The sequence below is a fragment of the Chiloscyllium plagiosum genome, unplaced genomic scaffold (assembly GCF_037043375.1).
Source record: "Chiloscyllium plagiosum isolate Xiang-an unplaced genomic scaffold, Cpla_swu_hap1 HiC_scaffold_31, whole genome shotgun sequence".
Taxonomy (NCBI): Eukaryota; Metazoa; Chordata; class Chondrichthyes; order Orectolobiformes; family Hemiscylliidae; genus Chiloscyllium; species Chiloscyllium plagiosum.
This window is the reverse complement of record NW_028270169.1, coordinates 75343436-75364962: the sequence shown is the minus strand read 5'-3', so window position 1 is coordinate 75364962 and position 21527 is coordinate 75343436.

Here is a 21527-nt window from a genome sequence, read left to right as displayed (position 1 = left end):
CATTAGGATGCCAAAACTCAAAGCCAGGGAAAGATAGTGAGGGACAGAAAAATGCACATTAAAGATAGAACCAGATAATTAAGATAGAAATAGGCCATATTGGTGAAATATGGGGAAAAAGACAGGGCAGTGGGACTAACTGGGGCGCTGTGCAGACTATGCCAATGTATTGCTTCGGAAAATGAACTATCTGCCCAGCATTGAGAACTGTGCAGACTGTACCAGTGCATTGCTCAGTAAGCTGAACTATCAACCCAGCATAGGGAGCTGTGCAGACCTTGCCAGTGTATTGGTCAGTAAGCTGGGCTATCTGATCAGCATGGGGAGCTGTGCAGACTATGCCAGTGTATTTCAGCCTCAATATTGGTCGGGGATGGGATGTAGTCAGAGGAACGAAATTCAATCTGTAACCAGAACAGAGCACAGTGACCTCAATGCTTTTAATATTTAAACAGCAAGAGCAGTGATAAAATAAACCATGTTTCACAGTTGAAACTGCACAGGTCAACATAGAGATCCATGAGTAACAGTGTCAGAAGCAATGAGGGAGAGAGTGAATTAACAACTTCATTGTTGCAGTTAGTAGTGGCTTGTAAAGTGAACATCTCGATTTAGAGTCTCAGCAGGAACAATAACAGAGACAATGACAATAGAGTCAATGAAAGGATAGTATTACATAAATCATGATTTATAAAATGAATGACTGAACATTGAGACTTACCAGGGACACCAACGAAAGCCAGGATTGGATAATAAAAATATTGAATAATGTAAAGTACATATTCGATCCGCCGCGATAATGGCCATTGATCATAATATGTAGAAAGAAGCCAAATTTCCCAATCTAAACTCCTGTCCATTCTTGAGACATTCCAGCCTAAGGTTCTCAGATTTTGATTCATTGTTGGAACATTCCAGACACTTGTGCTCAGATTCTGATCTCTCCCCACTGCATCTCTTGAGCTGCCGATCCCTGGTAATGCTGTCGGTGGTGCTCCCACTCATACTATGGAATAGCACATTCAACGGAACCCATTTATCATTAAAAGATGGAACCCCTCCACTGGGATAATTACAATCCATTGAGACTGGCATTAATGACAGTCACGAAACAAACAGGCTCAGTTAACCCCTAACTTACGTCACTTTTCCTATCACAATAAAAGGGAACATTTACTCAGTCCGGGTGGAATAGATGGGCGTTGCTTAGGGATGGACCATAAATCTTTCAGTCTTCTTATTCTTTCTTCCGTGTATGTGGGAGTAGTGCAAGAACACTGCAGGACTGTTTACATTACATGCTGTTTATAAAGGGAGATATAGATAAATAAACAGATCAGCTGCACAGGGTGACCAGTGTTGACACTTCCATAGACAATAAAACAGTGTACAGTATTTATTGCTCATTGGTGTTGTGCAGTGCTGCTCCTTGCGACATCATTCAGAGCATTGAGACTGCTGCTCAGGAACAGGAGAAGGTAATTCTGTCCCTATGTGTCTGTCACAGAGGGACAGGAGGAGACCATTCAGCATCTTGATTCTGTTACAGATGGACAGTGAGAGGTCATAAAGCCTCTCGGGTCTGTTGCAGAGGGATAGGAGGAAGCCATTCAGCCTATTGAGCCTGTTACAGAGGGACAGGAGGAAGCCATTCAGCCCATTGAGCGTGTTACAGAGGGACAGAAGGAGGCCATTCAGACCCTCGGGTCTGTTGCAGAGAGTCAGGAGGAGACTATTCTGCTTCTTGAGCCTGTTATTCAGTAACTACCAGTTTTAAAATACTTATGGAGAAGAACAGTCCTGACGTAAATGTAAAGTTCTAAATTGAATCAGGCCAACTGTGAACGTTTTGTATTGGCAATTTCAAAAGCTGCTTGGGAGAAGCTCGTGGCAGGAAAGTGGGAGGCCTTCACAAACGAGATTACAAAGGCTAGATAGAGTATGTTCCGGTTCATGAACAATGCAACGCTGGTCGGGAATGCTGGATGGCGAGTGGAATAGCGGTTTTGTTCAAGAAAAAGACGGAAGTATATGATAGGTACAGACAATAGGGATCGAGTGAATCCATTGAGGTGTACCAGGGCTGAAGGCTAATACTCAAGAGGGAAATCGGGAGTTAAACTAGGGGCATACGACATCTTTCGAAAATCAGGTAAGGGACAATCCAAAGAGCATCTACCAATACATTGAGGTCACAAGAGTAACGAGGGAGAGGACAGGGCTCTTTAAAGATCAGCAAAGTGACCTATGTGTGCAAGTACAGGAGATTGGTGAGATACTACATAAATATTTTGCATCAGTATTTACTGTTGAGTAGGATATGGAAGGGAGAGGACTTGGGGAAATGACTAGTGATATCTTGAAAAGTGTCCATATTACAGATGATGAGGAGCTGGCAGTCTTAAAATGCATTAAGGTGCATAACTCCCTCTGACCTTTTATGTGACTCTTGGATAGGCACTTGGAAGTTAGCCTAATGAAGGGCACATAGGTTAGTCTGATCTTAGAGTAGGAGAAACTGCTGGCACAACATCAACTGTTCAAGGGCCTGTACTGTGCTGCACTGATCTGTGTTCGATGGCCTGATCAGGTGTACCCGAGAATCTGATGGGAAGCTAGAGAAGCCATTGTTTTATATCTGGCTGAGATAGTTTTATCATGGACAGCCACAGGTAAGGTTGTGCCATTGCTTAAGAACAGTTGGTAAGGAAATGTGAGGAAACTATAGACCGGTGGGCCTGATGTCATTCGTGGGTAAGTTGTTGGAGGGGATTCTGAGAGACAGGATTTACTTGTGTTTGGAAAGATAAATTCCGATTAGTGATAGTCAACATGACATTGCGTGTGGGAAATCTTGTCTCACTAATTTGATTTAGTTCATTGAAGAAGTGACGAATAAGATTGATAAAGGCACAAAAATAGAACTGTGGAATATAATATGGACTTTATTAAGGCATTCAAAAAGTCGTGGTAAACTTTTAAGCATGGTTAGATCACGTGGAATACAGGGAGAGCTGTAGATACTTCGCTCGAAGCTAAGAGATGAAGGTAATGCTGGTGCGGCATATTTTACTTGGACAGGAGGTCTGTGACCAGCAGTGTACCACAACGTTCTAATGGATTTTGTCATTTAAGTAAATGATTTGGATGTGAATATTAGTAGAGAATGGTTAGTGAGTTTACAGATAACACCAAAATTGTGATATAGTGGACAGTAAAGATAGTTAACTCAGAGTAAAACGGGACCCTGATAAGATTTGCCAAAGGGCCGAGGAGTGGCTGATGGAGTTCATGTTAGACAAACGGATGGTGTAAAATTTTTGTGAGCCAAATTGGGTCAGCACTTGTAGTCAGAATCCTGGGAAGTGTTTCCAAACACAGACAACTAAATAGAAACTATGGAAACCCTGCAGTGTGGAAACAGGTCATTTGGCCCATCGAGTCTACACTGACCCTCCAGATAACATGCTGACCAACACACCCATACGTTATCCCAGTAACTCTACATTTCCCTTAAACAATTCATCTAACCTGCATACTCCTGGATACTGTGGGACAGGTTTAGTGAGGCCACTGAACCTATACTATGCATTTTTAGACTGTGGGAGGAAAACCAAGCTCCCGAAGGAAACCCACACAAATATGGGGAGAAATGGCAAATACCGCACAGTCACCAAAGGGTGGAATTAAACCCTGGTCATTGGTGTTGCAAAGCAACATTGCTAGCCACTTTGCTACCTAATGACCATCAGGGAGAGTATCTGATTTCTCCCACTTTCTCTGGATTTGTCACATCTGTTCAGATGATGTCGAATTCCAGCGTGGTGCCTCTGACAAGCCCTCCTTAATCTTCACCCCAGGATTCACATTCTAATGGACAGGGCCTTAAGCTGTGACTGACACATTGCCTGCACATCTGCCCTCACCCCTTCCCGTCCTTTCCAGATCGAGTGTTCCATTAATAGTACAGCATGCAAGATTATTGCTGATTTAAAATAAAACAAAGAGCTGTATACACTCGAGATCGGTAAACAGTACTGTTCTGATGAAGACTCCCCAGATTTGAAAAAAATGACTCTTCTCCTTTCCGATAAAGGATTGAGAAAAAGTGACAACTGCAAATGCAGTGAATTCTGAAGTGAATTCCTGATGAAGGGTTTATGACTGAAACATAGTCTTCCCTGCTCCTCGGATTCTGCCTGACCTGCTGTGCTCTTCGGGGGCCACACTTAACCAGACCGTTGAGTTTTTCCTGCAAATTCTTGGGTACCTAAAATTTCCTGTTTATAACATAAACAAAGTTTTCTCTGCAGTATTGACTACCATGTACATCTCCCACCAGCGTTTCCTCCTCCTTCTTGGTTCTAAGTTGCAGTCAAACTGTTTCTGTGTAAACTGAGCACTCTGGTGAGATGAATGGTAGATTCAGCGAATTTTTTCTTGAGGACTTTCTTGATGTTACAAAATCTCGCTGCATTTTGTTCGAAAAACGCATGGATAAGAAAGGCTGAGAAGGATATGGTTCAATTGCAGGAACATGGAGTGAATGTGGACTGACATTTTGGGCAAAATGGACAAGTTCTGGCTGAAGGGCCTGTCTCCGTGCAGTAGGATTGTATGCCTGTAAATGAAAGTAGTTTGGGATATAGACAGAGAGGGGGAGTTTAAGAAACAATGTCAAGGAAAGATATGTTCACATGTTTCAGAATTCTGAATATAGACATGTCGATAGCATCTGGCAACATAAGCTAACATTACCAGGAATGATGGGTGAATGGGATAGTAGTGTGAGTTCAGATAATGGAGAGTTTTGTTCTGCAGTTTTGTACCTGGGAGTGGGGTCTGCAGCGTCTTCGACTCTGGGCTGAACCTAACACAATTTTGTCTCAGTATTATTTTCATTGAGTGACAGAGGGATTCTCTGTCTGAGACTGAGCTAGTTTCCTGGTGCTATCTTATCGAACTCACCTCGTTAACTACCCACTCTACCGCATGGTGTCCTTATCATTCAATGCCAGCCAGATTCTCCCTCCCATCATGGTTGCAGGTACTCACCATCGCCGGAAATCACTGGATATTCCGTGATCCCTGGCACTGACGCCAAAAATTAAAGGCTAGTGGGCAAATAATTTAGCTTTCTCAGTTCGAAGCTGCCCTGCCCAGTTTAGCCCGAGCATGGCAGATAAGAAAATTGATAATAGACAGTAGACAATAGGTGCAGGAGTAGGCCATTCGGCCCTTCGAGCCAGAAATAACATTCATTATGAACATGGCTGATCATCCAAAATCAGTATCTTGTTCCTGCCTAATCCCCATAACCCTTGATTCCACCATCTTTAAGAGCTCTATCCAAACAATAAGGGGCAATTACACTACGGGTTTTGTCGACAGGGTCATTGAGCTCCTGGTGGATGGGTAGTAGAGACGGGAACCATTCTCTTCTCAAAGGGATCCACACCACCAGACCCACCAAGCATGGTCTGAGCTCAACCACCCTGCTCAGTGCAGTATCTGTGGTCTGAAGAAATGTCCAGCAATACAGGAAAAGCATCAATAACCTTCCCCGTTCTGTCAGGATAAGGGTCCCCTTATTCTCTCTGCTCCCTCACACTCACTGGATATCTGTAATAGCAACGACCCCGAACAAGGCTCATGCTCCAACATTCTCATTGCTACAGGCAACACCTCCCCCTCCTCTCTCTCTCTCTCTCTCTAGCCTTTGTGATACCCCCGCACATTTATAGAATGTTCTGGAGAATGCTGGTTATGGAATATTCCGGATAAAGTTCCAAGTGTCCCAGTTTCAGGAGAATGACAGTGCCGCAGAGTGGAAAACATGAGGAGAAGGAACAGTGTGTTTTTTAAAATTAGAATTACATGCACACGAAATTGAAATCCATTATGAGGGCATTCAGTCCTTGAAATGTGCTCTACCATTTAATAAGATCGGGGGTGATCTAACTGTCTCCAGAGCTCCATGTTACAGGAAATTTCAGTCATTCAGCCACCTGGCTTCCTGTCACTGACCAGACGACAGTCAGCCATTTTTATACTGGGTTTCTTCAAGCATGTGTTCCTGAGGCATTTCCCATGGGGACGGACTCTCCTACCAATATGTCCCATCAGCTTTCTATTTTCATGCAATAGTAAGCATGCTTCACACAGATCAATCAAAAATATACTGTTATTTAATAGGTGCCGATATCTAAACACAATTACTATTCTGGTTATTTTGCTTGTGTCACCTTATTGCATTCTGCTCAAGATAGCACCTAAACACTGTTTCCACAATTTCCAGCAGAGAACATTTTTATCCTCATGTAGTACCTTGACCGTTACCTGAATTGTACTTTTTACCTTGTTATGAAAGTTTCTCTTGCCCTTCGTCTGTGAGTGTTTCCGTCTGAAACAGTTTCATAGGCTCCCACTCAGTTGGCTGGACGTCTGGTTTGTGATGCAGAGGAAGGCCAATAGCGCAGGTTCAATTTCCAATACTGACAAAGGTCACCATGAAGGTGACGTTCTCTCAACCTCCAGGGCTCAACTCTACTATCCTGCTAAGACCTCATATCCCTCAACTCGCTGATGTGACAAAAAAAACAATCCAGCCCATCTGTAAAAGCATTCAGCGACCCAGCCTCCACAACTCTCTGGGTTAGTGAAATTCAGACTTGATGACCTTCTGGAAGAAGACATTTTTTTGTATCTCAGTTTGAAATCGATATCCCTTATTCTGTCCCTGAGTTCGAGACTCTGCCCAGGTGTCGAAACACATTCTCAGCATCTACCTTGTCAATCAACTTCTGTATCATTTACATTTCAGTAATATCACGCTCATTCATTTCAAGCACAATGAATAATTACCTCACCATTTTAGATGTATTCAATAATTCAACCCTTTCATCCCAGGAACCTGCGTACTCTATCAATTTAGTACTTGCTGCATCACTACGCTGACTTTATGTTTCATACACATGAACACTCCAATCCCTTTTTACTACTCCTTTGATGGGAGTCTTCTTCATAAAATAACAGCATGAATTTTGGTTCGCAGTGTCATCCTCAAACTCGGATATATATTGCATTCAGCTCCCGCCATCAGGCTGTCAGAATAGACTATAAATAACTGATGCCATCGGACTGGTATTTGTGATACCCCAGTAGATATGTCTTTATCATAACGATCCATTTATCCTGACTCTCCGATTTCTATGTGCTAACCACCCGTCTTCCCATGCTAATGCATTGTTTGTAACACTACGAGCTTCTGTCTTGTGTAAGGACCTTTATTTTGTGATACCTTGTGGAAGATCTCTGGTAACCCGCATGCGTACCAGTTCCCCTTTAGCAAGTCCGTTTGTAACATTTTCAGACATCTCAGAATAACTTTGCAGGCAAAATATAGTTTCCCATTCTCAAAACCATGCTGACTCTGCGGGAAGCTTTCCTGAATGCTCTTCAATTCTTGCCTTAATAATACACTCTCGAAGATTCCGAGTAATAATGGTTTGGCTAAATGTTTCCTGCTTTCTGTCTCGCTCCTTTCTTGAAGGCAGACGCCACATTGGAGGTTCTCCAGTTTCGCTGGAATACCTCTGAAATCCAGAGAGTTATGGAATCTTTCACACAGGACCATCAACCATTCATTAACCATTTTTAAAAAAAAACAACTATGAATTACTGCTAACCGGTTTACCCTTACTATTGTCTGTTTGTCAAAAAACCTGGTTCGTTTTGTTAGAGACATTTCAAAAACTTGCCTCCTGTTAACATTTTGTTTATATCATTGACATGCTTACAGTGCCTTTGAGGAACAATGCAAAGTACCGGTGTAATTTTTTGCCTGTTCCCAGTAGCCAGTTCCCCAGTCACATCCTCCAAATGGCCTCAATATACTTTCCAGACTTCATTTATACTGAAGGTCGCACACTCATATATGCGCAGAATATTTTGTGATTCTTGTTTTTATATTTCTTGCCAATTTACTTACATCATATCTTTTGTTCCCCTTTTCCTCGCTTTCTAGATTCATACAGTCACATCACGCACAAACAGACCCTTTGGGCCAACTTTTCCATGCTTAACTAAACTAGTCCCATCTGCTTTCACATGTCCCATATGCCTCTAAACGGTTCATATTTATATTTGTCCAAATTTCTTTTAAATGTTGCAGCTGTACTTTCATTTACCACTCTTCCTCTTGCAGCTCATTCCATACACACATCACCCTTAATGTGTAAACGTTGCACCATTGGCCCTTTTAAATCTTCTTCCTTTCACCTTAAAGCGATATGTTTGAACACCCCCACTCTCCAGGCGAGAATGCCTTGGGTCTCTATTCAATCCATGCCTCGTATGATTTTATAAACTTCTATAACGTCACTTTTCAACCTCCTCCACTCCATCTAATACTAACTTCAAGAGCAAGCATTTAATCGTAAGCACTGCAAATTTGAAACAATATTCAAAATGACATGTAAACAACACAGACAAAACTTCATACTGTGATTTGTTTTTTCTCAAAGTAACAATACTAAGACAGTGTGAAATGTTTACCAGTGCCATTAGGAATTCAAACACTTGAATTTCTTTGTCGAAAGCGGGTGATGATACCTACACTGAAAGCGTATCTCTGGCCAAATCCACGTAAGAAAGGGAATTCTTATACCACACGGTAAGCATGCAGTTGCCTTTAGCAGAGTGAGATGAAGGCTGAGTATACTTGTTGAAATTTGGATCACAGTGTGAATTCAGTGCAAAGCGGGGTGGGGGGTGGGAAGGTGATTTCAATAAGGTTTAATCCAAGGAGGAAACTTTCCGGAATGAGATGTGAGTGGGAGGTGTAAAACAACATGAATGGAGAGGCCGAGTCACACTGACACCAAAGGCAAAGTGCCAGCACAAAACACAGCTTTTTGCTAGTGCAGGGAAGGTAGACCTGATCAAAAAGCCTCAGATAGGAACCATAATGTGAGCGAATGTACTCCGTAATTGAAGAGGGACAACCTGGAAGAGGATGGAGCAGTAATGGGTGGGGTTTCTGCGGGTAATTCAGGAAGCACAGCTGAAATTCATGTCCAGCTTCTGCTCATGGTCCCTGAAATATACACCCTAAATCTGGGCACACGCTAATGCTCGTTAATTTGCGATTGATTAGTATCCCTGACAGATTTTGTCAACCACGGGCGGTTCATCTTCTTCCAGGTCCTTCATTTTGAACAGAAACAATAATTGCTGCGTTTTATGGGATATCTGCTTGAATACCTGCTCCTGTATATCCACTGACCTTCCTCTGGGTCTATTTCCACATCCCTCTTCAGACCAGATGTGAGACAGAAATCCTCAATTTAAATGTTTGGTTCTTTTCAATCATTCAGGAGGAACTTCTGCATGTGGCTGAATATACGATCAGCGGAGGCTGACTCCATTCTCCCAGTTTCGCCATCTCTGTTGTTTCTGTTTCATGATGTCACATTCAGAGAACTGCCACTGACGTGACCTCCTTTTCCTTTAAACCAGAAATCCCCTAACTCCAGTAGATAGGGCCTTCAGCTGTCACTGTGCCATTGCTCACAGTGTCACCCTCACTCCTTCCCAGAACAATGATATATCTCCATTTGTCATCACTTCCTACTGCACTAGAATCCACATTCATGGAAGCATCCTCTGCCACTTCCAGTACCTCCATCAGGATTACATCAAACACATCTTTCCCTCCCATCCACTGTCAGCATTACATTGGGATCATTCCTTCTGTGACATCCCCATTACACTGAACACTTCCCCACTCCCCCCCATGACACCTTCGCGTGCAATTGCAGAAGGTGCAACACTTGCATATTCACCTCTTCACTCCTCACTGTCCAAGGCCCCAATCACAACTTCCAGTTGAAGCAGCATTCCACTTGTATTCGTTCAATCTAGACTCCTGTCATTGCTGCTAACAATGCAATCTCCCTTACACTTGGGAGATTAAACAGGCTGTTTTAAGGAAGAGTTCCACTCTCTCTGTAGGAATAATCCTGACCTTCCCATTGCATCCCATTCCAATAACCTACGTTGTTCTCATGCTGACTTTTCGGTCCTGAGCTGCTGCAATGTTACAAAAAAGCACAACCCAATCTTGAGTAACACCTCACTTTACACTTTGTATATTACAGCCTGAAGGAGTTAATATTCAATTCCATATTTACACAGCCTGAGCCCATTATGGCTGTTCTCCATTTTTCAAACATTCTGCTTCCTGGTTTCTCTATGATCTTGTCTGTGACTTGTTTATCTTACACTCAATAGAGAGAACGCATTTTACATCTGCTTCTCTTTCATCACAATTAAAAGCTCATTCCTTTTTGGCATTGCATCTCCACATGCTCTGTTTCCCCTCATCTCTCATCCACTTTTGTCAAGGGATTAAGGAGTTCTTTTCAGTTCTAAATAACGGTCACGCTGGACTTGAAACACTGTCTCTGTCTCTACAGGTGCTAGATCTGCTGAATTTTCCCAGCAATTTCTGGTTTTGAACAGCTGTAAGAGGTGTTTCCAAGCCGCTCAAACGCCCTGTCCATCGTGGAGCGCCATACACCGGGGGGTGAACAATAACACAAGATGTAGAAATTCATTGGTTCTGAAACGACATAAGACTAGCATCATTGACGCTACAGAGTTCTTAATGAAGACCACGGAGAGAAACAGAGGGAAACACATTCATTTAAACACTGAAAGCACAACTGGAAGGGAAAATATCCATATGAATGTTAGAATTAGAATCGCTACAGTGTGGAAACAGGCTCTTCGGCTCAACAACTCCAAAACAATTCTCTGAAGTCCAAACCAATCAGACCCATTCCCATATCCTACATTTACCCCTGACTAATGGAACCAACCTACGCATCCCTGAACACTATGGGCAATTTATCAAGGCCAATGCACCTAAACTGCACGTTTTTGGACTGTGGGTGAAAACCGAAGCACCTGGAAGAAATCCACACAGACACGGGGAGAATGCGTAAACTCCACAGATAATCGCCGAAGGATGGAATCGAACTTGAGTCCATAATGTGGTAAGGCAGCAGCGCTAACCATGGAACCACGGTGCTGCCTGGGGGAATATGCTTAGGGGTTTTGAGAATCATGACAATTAAGAGGAGTGATATCATGGACAAACACTCAGAAGAATGAGAATACAAAAATGGAAGTGTTACCACATCCGAAACCAGAGTAGGTCATGGGGTGATGGATGAATGGGTCTCGGTGTGAACTTAGGGATAGACGGCTGAATTGCAATGCAAAAATTGCAGCTCAAAACTGGGAATTCATGTGGTACTGTCGATCACAGCTGGACCGAAGGAGAATTGTATTGAATCAAAATCTGCAACTTTATGCCCAGGATATTCCTTCTGTCTATCATTCCCATTAAGCTGACCGATGTTTCAGAGACAAGTTGGGAACGTACTAGGGTCAGAACCATATGTACCTAAAACTGATAACAATCCATTTAAAGCTACTGCACGTGACCACTGTACTTTCATTCCATACAGCAGGACTAATATCTAAGAGAGAAGGCGAAATGATTACAAAGTAAACAGATCAGACAGAAGCTCTACGGTTCTGCCACATCCAGTCAGAAATGGAGTTGAACTATGAAACAACTGACGATAAAAGAGGATTCCACAAATATTATTTAAAAACAACATTGTTCAATCGGATTAGGGCATCACTGGTTATTGCCCAGAGGGTAGTTAAGAGTCAACCGCATTGCTGTGGGACTGGAGTTACATGTATCCAGAGTAGATATGGATGGCAGTTTCCATTCCTTCAGTGCATCAGGGAACCAGCAATTGATTCATGATCTTATCATTAGACACTTGATCCCAAACATGTATTGCATTCGAATTACACCATCTACTGTAACAGGATTCGAACGCAGATCACCAGAACATTACTGGGGAAGTTTGACTAACATCTCAACAGCTATTGCTGAGGCTATTGCTCTAGTATTCCACGAAAGAATGGAACCTTCCCGTACATCAGTGTAAAAGACAAGGATGCAGTGTCTGCAACATCCTCAGGCAGAAGTGTTGCTTGAATGATGCCGACAGAATCACAGATGCCAGTCTTCAACCAATTCGATTAGCTGCACGTGACATGAAGAAACAACTGAACACAGTAGATACGACGAAGGCAATGGGCCCTGATGCCATTCCTGAAAAACGACTGAAGACTTGTGCTGCACAACAAGCCGTGTCCCTGGGAAAACTGTTTCGTTCCAGCTCCAACTCTGACATCTCCCTGGAAATGTAGAAAATTACTCAACTATGTCCCATCCCCTAAGTGGGGAATAATTACAAGCTGACCAATTACCACCCCCTCAGTCCCATCACGACAATCAAATTGGTGAGAGTTCTTTCTGCCAGAGATGTCAAGCAGTAAAGAAATAACCAGCTCAGTGTGGTGCTGTTGTGGAAATGTCACTGGATTACTAATTCAGAACAGGCTAATGTTCTGGCAGCTGGTGGAAGTTAAAAACAATTAATAAAATATTGAGATGTAAAATCTGGTGCCAGTAATATTGACACTGAAGCGCATGTCAATTGTCAATATACATTTTCTGCCCCATTGCACATTCAGGAAATGATTCTCCCGTGCTTTCCTGGTCTTGCCTAAATGTAACTCCAGATACACAACCATGTGGTAAACTCATCAGTGGTCTCCGAAACTGCAAGCCCTTTGTATCAAATTGTTCCAAGGTCTTAAAGGATGAACCCAGGTAGAAGACCGGGCACCAGCCTCTCTATCGGAAAAGGGAATGGGAAATATAGTCCTGTCGACCCTTCAGAGACCTCCTTCCTAACATCTGAGAGTTTGGAACAACATTTACAGAGCTTTCCCACAAACTGCACAGAAACACCGGGAAAAGGGTAGGTAATCCAACACATTGAGCCTTTCCCACTCTAGTATTTGGCCAAACATCTCTTCAATTGACTTTTGCCAAACACTGTATACTCTATATCCGTTGAAGTGATTAACTCTCTGGGTAAAAAATGAAGTAGGAACTTCGGTCCGTCAAGTTGTAAAGAAGCCAACAAAAGTATACACATATTTCACAAGTTTACATCAATTCCTTTTGAGATGCTAGCCGTTATTTTATTTTTCCAACCATTGTGCTCAATGTCACGTCTATCCACGTTGTTCTTCACCTGCCACCAAATTCCCCATTCCCTCCAATTGTCTTCACCTTTGAACTTCTTTACATCCTGATCACCCACTCACAATCTCAATTTGCGGCCATCAGCCGATTTGGAAAGATTACATACAATGCCCTTGAATAAATGTTTAATATGCTTTCTGAATAGCTCGGGTCCAAACATCAAATCCTGGATTATCATGCTGGTCATTGCTTTCAACTCCAAAATATATAGAACTGTTTATACTGATTCACGTTTTCCTTTAAACTCTCCCATTCTCAAGCCATGCCAATATATTAGATCTAGCTGTTACGCACTGTTATGGACAGGACAAACTTCCTCAAATCATTTCAAGGAAGTAGCGCAGACCCAACCTTTGCTCATTGACTTAAGTAGGTGTAAGATGGATATTCCAGGTGTGATGCAGTTGTATGAAACGCAAATACAAGAGGATTGCAGATAGAATAACGTAACTTTCTGAAAAACCAAGAAATTATCTCTCAACTCCGGATTCAACACAGTGAAACTCTTCTGCACCCCATCCAATGCCAATACATTTTTTCTCAAGTAAGGCGGCTTAACTTTCATACAATATTCCAGGTGTGACCTCACCAGCACCCTGTACAGCTGCAAAATAATTTACCTGATTTAAAATTGAATCCCTTCAGCAACGAAAGACAACATACCATTTGCCTTCCTCAGTACTTGCTGTATCTGCAGACCAACATTGTGGATTCATGCACATGGACACCCAGGTATCTCTGCAGAGCAGCATGCTGCAACGTTTTACTATTCAAGTGACAATCCTTTTTACTGGTATTCCCAACAAAATGGATGAATTCACATTTACTGACATCATACTCCATCTGCCAGACATTTGCCTACTCACTCAAAGTATCTGTGCTCCTCTAAAACGTTTCATAGATCTCTGCACACGTTGCTCTGCCACTTATCTTCGTGTCATCTGCAAACTTTGACAAACTAAGGATACTCCCAACTCCATAATTGCAGCTCCAACACTGATCCCTGAAGCACGCCACCAGCCACTGACTGCCAGATATGAATAGCACTCATTTTGATCCATCCTCTGCTTCATGTTAGTCAACCAATCTTCTATCCATACTAATATTTTACCCATAACGCGTTCCATTTTATCTTCTGCAGCAGTCTGTTGTGCAGCACCTTGTCGAAGACCATTTGGAAACCTAGATACACCGCATTCACTGGGGCCTCGTTGTCTACCTTGCTCATAATTTCTTCATAAATTTCCAACAGACTTGATAATCATGACCTGCCCTTCAGGAAACTATGCTGTGTCTGCGCAATGGGCCGATTTCTATCAAAATGCGGTGCTATTTCTCCCTTGATAATACACTCAAACATCTTCCCCATTACACAGATTAAGTTAACTGGTTTATAATTCCCCATCTTTAATCTACCAGCCTTTTTTAAACAGTGGCGTCTCAATTGCTGTTTTCCAATCTGCTGGGACTGCCTCATTGTTCATTAAATTTAAATAAGAAATACCACAATTGCACTTGATATTTCTCCCACTATCTTTTTTTAGTAACCTGGGATGCATTACATTCGGAGGCTTGTCTGCCTTTAGATCCATTAGCTTACCCAACACTACCTCCTCTATAATGATGATTATGGACATGTCCTCACCTACCCTCATCTCTTTGTCAATTACTGGCATGTTATAAGTGTCTTCCACAAAATACGTGCTAAATGCCTCGGTCATTTCATCATATCTTATAACAAAATGTGCCTTCTCATCCTCTAAAGGTCCAACATTTACTTTAGCCACTCATTTTCATTTTATATATTTAGGGAATCATCTGAAATCTATTTTCATATTTTGTGCTCGTGTTTTTTTCTTGTGTTCTATCCTACTTTTCTTGATAACTCTTTTCGTGCCTTTCTGTTGACCTTTAATGTTCTTCCAATCTTCTAGGTTCCTGCTGTTCTTGGCCACTTTGCCTGCCTTCTCTTTAAACTTGGTAGCCTCGATTATTGCTTAGACACCCGATGCAGATTACCCCTTTGCTTAGAGTATTTCCTTTTCAGTGAATATACTTTTGCTAAGGACTTTTAAAAAGTTTCTTTGAAAATACTACACTGCTAGTCAACTCTCACTATACAGTATTTGTTTTCAGTCGAGTCCAATCGCATTCTAAAGTAGTCTCCCTTGTTCAAGCACAGTACCCTGGTATTGGATTTTATCTTCACACTCTCCATCTGTATTTTAAATTCAACCATACTGTGATCATTCCTTCAAAGTTGATTCTAACTATGAAGTTATTAATTATTCCTGTCTCATTACACAGGACCAGATCTAGCATAGCTCGCTCCTAATTGTACGTGCATTTATTTTAGAGCAGTCAAACCAAGATATTTCGGATTAACTACTTTTAAGACATCTTTGAAAAAAAACAAGGACAGCATGACCTTGTTAAAGGAGTAGCATTTTCACAACATTAGACTTGGGACTTGATCAAAAAGTTTCGGAAAAAAAAATCACTGCATCTATTGCTTCGCCATAATTTATTTCCCCGTCGGTTTCTCAAATATGATTCACCTTTAATAATTTGACATTGACTTGATCCATTCTCATTACTTTCAAATTAATTTAATTCTCAAAGTTCCCTGACAAAGCATTCTTTCTAATAGACTCTAGTATTGTCCTGATTGCTTCTTTGGCACTAGGCAGACTGTCATTCCCTGCTTTCTCCCTGCATCCTTTAGAAATACTGGGGTTATGTTTGCTGCTCTCGAATCTGTCAATTCAGTCATTGGGAATTTGGAAGACAGCAAGCAAAGTATTCATTATTACCATGGCCACATCCTTCAGGAATCATAGATAAAGATTATTAGGCCATGGGGATTTATCAGATCTCAGACAAAATATTTTCTTCAAAACTGTTTATTTACGGATACGATTGCATTTCCCGCTTTTTTTCAGTCGACCTAGAATTGCTTGGAAGTTTTTATTTTTCTTCTTTCATGAAGGCAGAACTGAAGTACTTGCTTCATAATCTGCCATTTTCCTGTTCACCATTTGCTGGTTTTGGACTGTAACGAAGCTAAATTATCTTTGCCAACATTTCACCTTGGTATATTATGCTTTGAGAAACGTTTACGTTTCATGCTTGTTTAATGTACTGCTCCGAAACCTATTACTTCCTGTCTTAAGCTTTTCAATGATTGACCTTCCACAGCCATACAATCACAAAAGCAGAACCTGTGTAGCATCAAAATTACAGCACGATCTATGTCATTCCAAATTTACTACATCGGTCCCATAGCCATGAATGGTTTGACACTTCAAGTGCTCGACCAAATACTTTTTAATGGTTGTCGCGTGACCCGTGATAACAACCCCCAACCCCATCCTCAGGAGGCGCATTCCAGACCCCATAACCCTCTTGGTGAAAAACAATCCCTGACCCCTCTCTAAATATCAAATCCTTCCCTTTAAAAGTGTGTTCGCCTGTTCTTGGCTCTTTGACTGAAAGGTCCAGCTGCTGTCTATCCACCCTGTCCATGACTCTCGTAATCTTATCCTGAATCACGTCCCCCAAAGCCTTCTCTGCTCCAAAGTAAACAAATAGAGCTTATGAAACCTCTCTCCATAGCTAATATGCTCCATCCTTAGGAACATCCTGATGAATCTCTGTACCCCCTCCAGAACAATCACATCCTGCCTGCAATGTTGCTCCCAGAACCCCAAATAGTATTCCATCTTGACCTAACCAAAGTGCTACATAGCTCTTGTAATCTATGCCTCGATGAGTAAAAGATATGCCTACTTTTTCCAATGATTTCTTACGTAATTTTTGATCCTCCCCTGTTACGTTCACGGATGTGTGGAGAAGCACCATCTGAGCTTCCTGGTGTGCTGCCATTAATTGTGTACTCTCCTGTCTGGTTCCTTCCTCCAAAGTGCATCACCTCATATTTATCACGGTTATGTCCTATCTGTCATTGATCCACCCATCGCACCATTCCATCTGTATCTTCCTGTAACATAAGAACTTCATCCATACTTCCAAACATCCAGCCAATATTTGTGTCAAACACAGACGACTTATCACGCTGCCACTCCCCCTCCACATTCACACCTACATCATTTATAAATACCACAAATAATAAGGGACACAGCACTGATCATTGTGGTACATCAGGGGACACCGGTCTTTAGTCACACAAACAGCCTTCTACCACCACCTATTTTTTGCAAAATTTTCTCTAACACCGATTTGAAACACACTAGTCTATAGTTCCCTGCTCTATCTCTACAACCATTCCTTCAAAGGGTGATCTCCAGTCCTCGGGCACCTCACCTGTGACCAGATTCTATTTAAACATTTGCATCAGCGCCTTTCATCCCTTGTCTCCAACAGCAGCCTGAGATGTAACTGATCTAGACCTGGGGATTGGTCCAGTTTTATACCAGCCAACACCTTCAATCCCTGCTCACATCTTACATTAATCTTTCAAGAGCTTCCCAGTCCATCTTCTTGAATTCTGTACCTGCCTCCTCCTTTTCCCAAGTAAAACAGACGTGAAGTTCTCATATAACATTCAATCAACGTCTCCAGTTTCACACACAGATTCCCGCCCTGATCTCAGAATAAGTCTCCTCAGCAGGCCATTGTGCCAGCTGAGAGATTAATCAGGAGAATGCCCATTCAGTACATTTAATCAGTATATTTTACCTAGATCAAGACATTAAAATTGTACAGGTACAGTCTCCCCAACTCTCTGTGTTGCTAGTGCAGAATGTCTTTATTTCTAGTCGGAGCAAATCATTGCAGAATCTGAATGTGCACTGAAACCAACACATGCTAGAGATCACAGTGAGTCAGACAACACGGTAAAGAGAGAGCAAGCTGACACTTTGAGTCTAATTGATACTTCATCGTTTATATTCGGATTCCCTTTAAATGGAGACGTTTAAAGGGGCACAGCACTGACACCTGTGGCACACCAGCGGACACCGGTCTGCAGTCAACAGCCTTCTACAACCACCTATGTTCTCCAATGTTTTCTCTAATGCTTACCTTCCCCATATGCATATGTTCCTCCCAAAACATTTGCTTTAATGTTTTCTGATAACTTACCCTATGTGCTGATTAAACCTTCTCCTGAATATCTGACTGTACCACATTCGCCATTGTTTACATCTACAGAGAGATATCTTCAAGAAAACAATTGTAAATTACAGCTTCCCTTTCATAAATGCGGAACAATTCACTTGAAAGTTGTTATTACTTACTCAGTCTCCAATAGGTTGCAACAGATTCCTTACTGTGGATGACAACTAACTGACCTGCAGTCCTCCACTCTCCACTTCTTCCCTTAGTAATTCATTAGAATGCATTTATAACCTTCCAAGGTGAATACGGAGAAATACAATGGCCCCTATTGCAATCAACATGTGTATTGCTGTTTTCTCTGAAATTTCAGTTTGAATTACATCCGGTCTGTCAGACTTATCAATCCTCATCCCAGTTCTGTTTCCAAATACTACCTCATAACTGTATATGATTGATTTTGCTCTTTAGTTACAAAGGTCCCATGGTAACTTGGTATTTCTGGGAGATTTTCTGGATCTTCCTCTTTGAAGACAGACGCAATGTAACTGTTTTGTCTCCTTATCAGTTTTCTACTCTCTACAATAAATTCTCGTATCCACACATTCCTTGTGCCATATTTGATCTTGGTTTCATTTTCCTTTCAAGTTTCAACAGACGCTTTTCGCCAGTATTTAAAAATAACAAAGAAAATCACAGCACAGGAACAGACCCTTCAGCCCTCCAAGCCTGTGTCAATCCAGATCCTCTATCTATACCTGTCGCCTATTTTCTAACGTCTGTATCTCTCTGCTCCCTGCCCATTCACGTCTCTGTCTGGATACATATTAACTGAGGCTTTCATCCCCACCTCTACCACCTCCACTGGCAACGCCACCCAGCATCCATAACCCCCTGTGCAAAGAACCTTTCAAGCATATTCCCAAACTCTTCCCCTTTCGTCATGAATTCTTGATCCCTAGTAAAAGACTCCCCCACTCTGGGAATAAGCTTCTTGCTATCCACACTATTTACACCTCTCATGGTTTTGTAAACCTCAATCAAGTCCTCCCTCAACCTCCGTCTTTTAATGAAAATAACCCTAATCTATCAAATTTCTCTTTATATATCGTTCTCTCCATGCGAGACAACATCCTGGCGAAAATCCTCTGCCCTCTTTCCAAAGCATCCAGATCCTTTCAGTAATGTGGCAACCAGAACTGTTCACAGTATTCTGAATGTGGCCGAATCAAAGTCCTATACAACTGTAATATGGCCTGCCTACTCTTGTACGCAATAGATTCCAACAGATTATCTCCTGTTGGTGACGCGTTAATTGGTCTGTGGTTCTCCACTTCTTAAATTGTTAGAATGCAGGAAGGAAAGTATGCTGTATGCCTTCCTGATCAGTCTATCGACCTGTCACTTTCAGCGAACAATGGACCTGAACACCCAGATCTCTCTGTACATCAATATTACCCAGGGCATTTTTCCAGTTACTGTATAATTTGTTCGCGAATTGGACCTTCCAAAATGCATCACCTCGCATCTACCCTTTCTTCACCCAACTCTCCAATCTATCTACATTCAGTTGTGTTTTCTGACATTCCCCTCAACTTTCTGCTACTCTACCAATCTTAGTTTAATCTGCAAACTTGCTAATCAGATCACCTATACCTTCCTTCAGATCATGTAAGTACATCACAACAAACAGTGGTACTAGCACGAATCCCTGTGAAACACCACACAGAACAGTTGTCCATTCTAAGGAACTCCCTTTTATTACTATTATCTGTCTTCTGTTGCCCAGCCAGTTCTCTAATCCATCTAGCTAGTACACCCTGGACGCCTTGCGACTTCTCCTTCATTAGTCTATCTCATCAAACGCCTTACTGAAGACCATGTATATGATATCTACAGTCTTTTCTCCACTGTCAACTTTGTCTTTCCTCAAAGAATTCTATGATGTTTGCTAAGATGTGACCTTCCCTGCACAAATTATGGAAGGTCTTGAGTGGAGTCCGACTTTTATTTCCAAAGCAGGACTTTATAAATGCCACACTGACTGGCTGCATACAAATTGAATGTTGTTTTGAACAAAATACAATCTATCCCCAAATATAAATCTGCAAATGCAAATTATCACCCAGATTTATATGTGCGTCTGTGCGAGACATGCGGAGTGTGTGTGTGTGTGGGGGGAGAGGGGGTGCGAGTGAGAGAGAGAGAGAGGATGTGTATATTTTTGGCCGTGTGTGAGAGAAAGAGGGTGTGTGCGTGTGTGTTTACGGATGAGAATGAGAGCCTGTGCTCACGTTCAGACACAGACAGATTTGGCAGACCCCTTTCCCCACATACACCCAGTCCGTGGTTTCAGAGTTTCCATGCTCTGCAGCCTCTGCTCCATTTGTTGTTCACGTTACAGACCCTGATGCTGTAACTACAGTGCTCATGCTCCATCCAGAGTTGGGTCACCAAATCCTCTGGTCTCCCTGAATGTTTGAGCCAGATCACAGAACAACCTCCAGCAAACCATCCCCAGCCCCTCCACTAACTTTTCAATAACAGGAGACAATCAGACTCCCCTCCACTAAAAGTGAGATATCTACTCCTTTCTAATTATAATTCAGGGTCCTCCTCGTGTTTCTGACCACGTGATTAGCTGAGAGGGACAAACACAGGCTTTCAATGAACACGCACAGACCAAGTTTTAAAGACATGAGTCAAATATGCTGAAACTCCCTTTCCAACATGGAGTACAACTTGGGACACAGCGGGAAGTGAGCAACAGTCCGAAACACAACCCCCTGTCCATGGAGCACCACATGGGACACACCAGCAAATGAACAACAGCCCAGCACACACACCGCTGTCCAACATGGAGCACAACTTGGGACACACCGGGAAGTGAGCAACAGTCCGAAACACAACCCCCTGTCCATGGAGCACCACATGGGACACACCAGCAAATGAACAACAGCCCAGCACACACACCGCTGTCCACCATGGAGCACGACGTGGGACACACCGAGAAGTGAACAGCTGCCCTGCACACACACACACCACTTCATGAAGCAACTCAAGGGACACACCAAGAAGTGAACATGGAGTAACACATGGGACACAACGGGAAGTGAACAATAGCCTAACACATACCATTACATTATTTCTGAACTTCATAATGCCAGTATTCGATACAATACACAACGAAAAACCAAGGCCAGGGAAAGATACAGATGGACAGAGACATTCACGTTAAAGATCG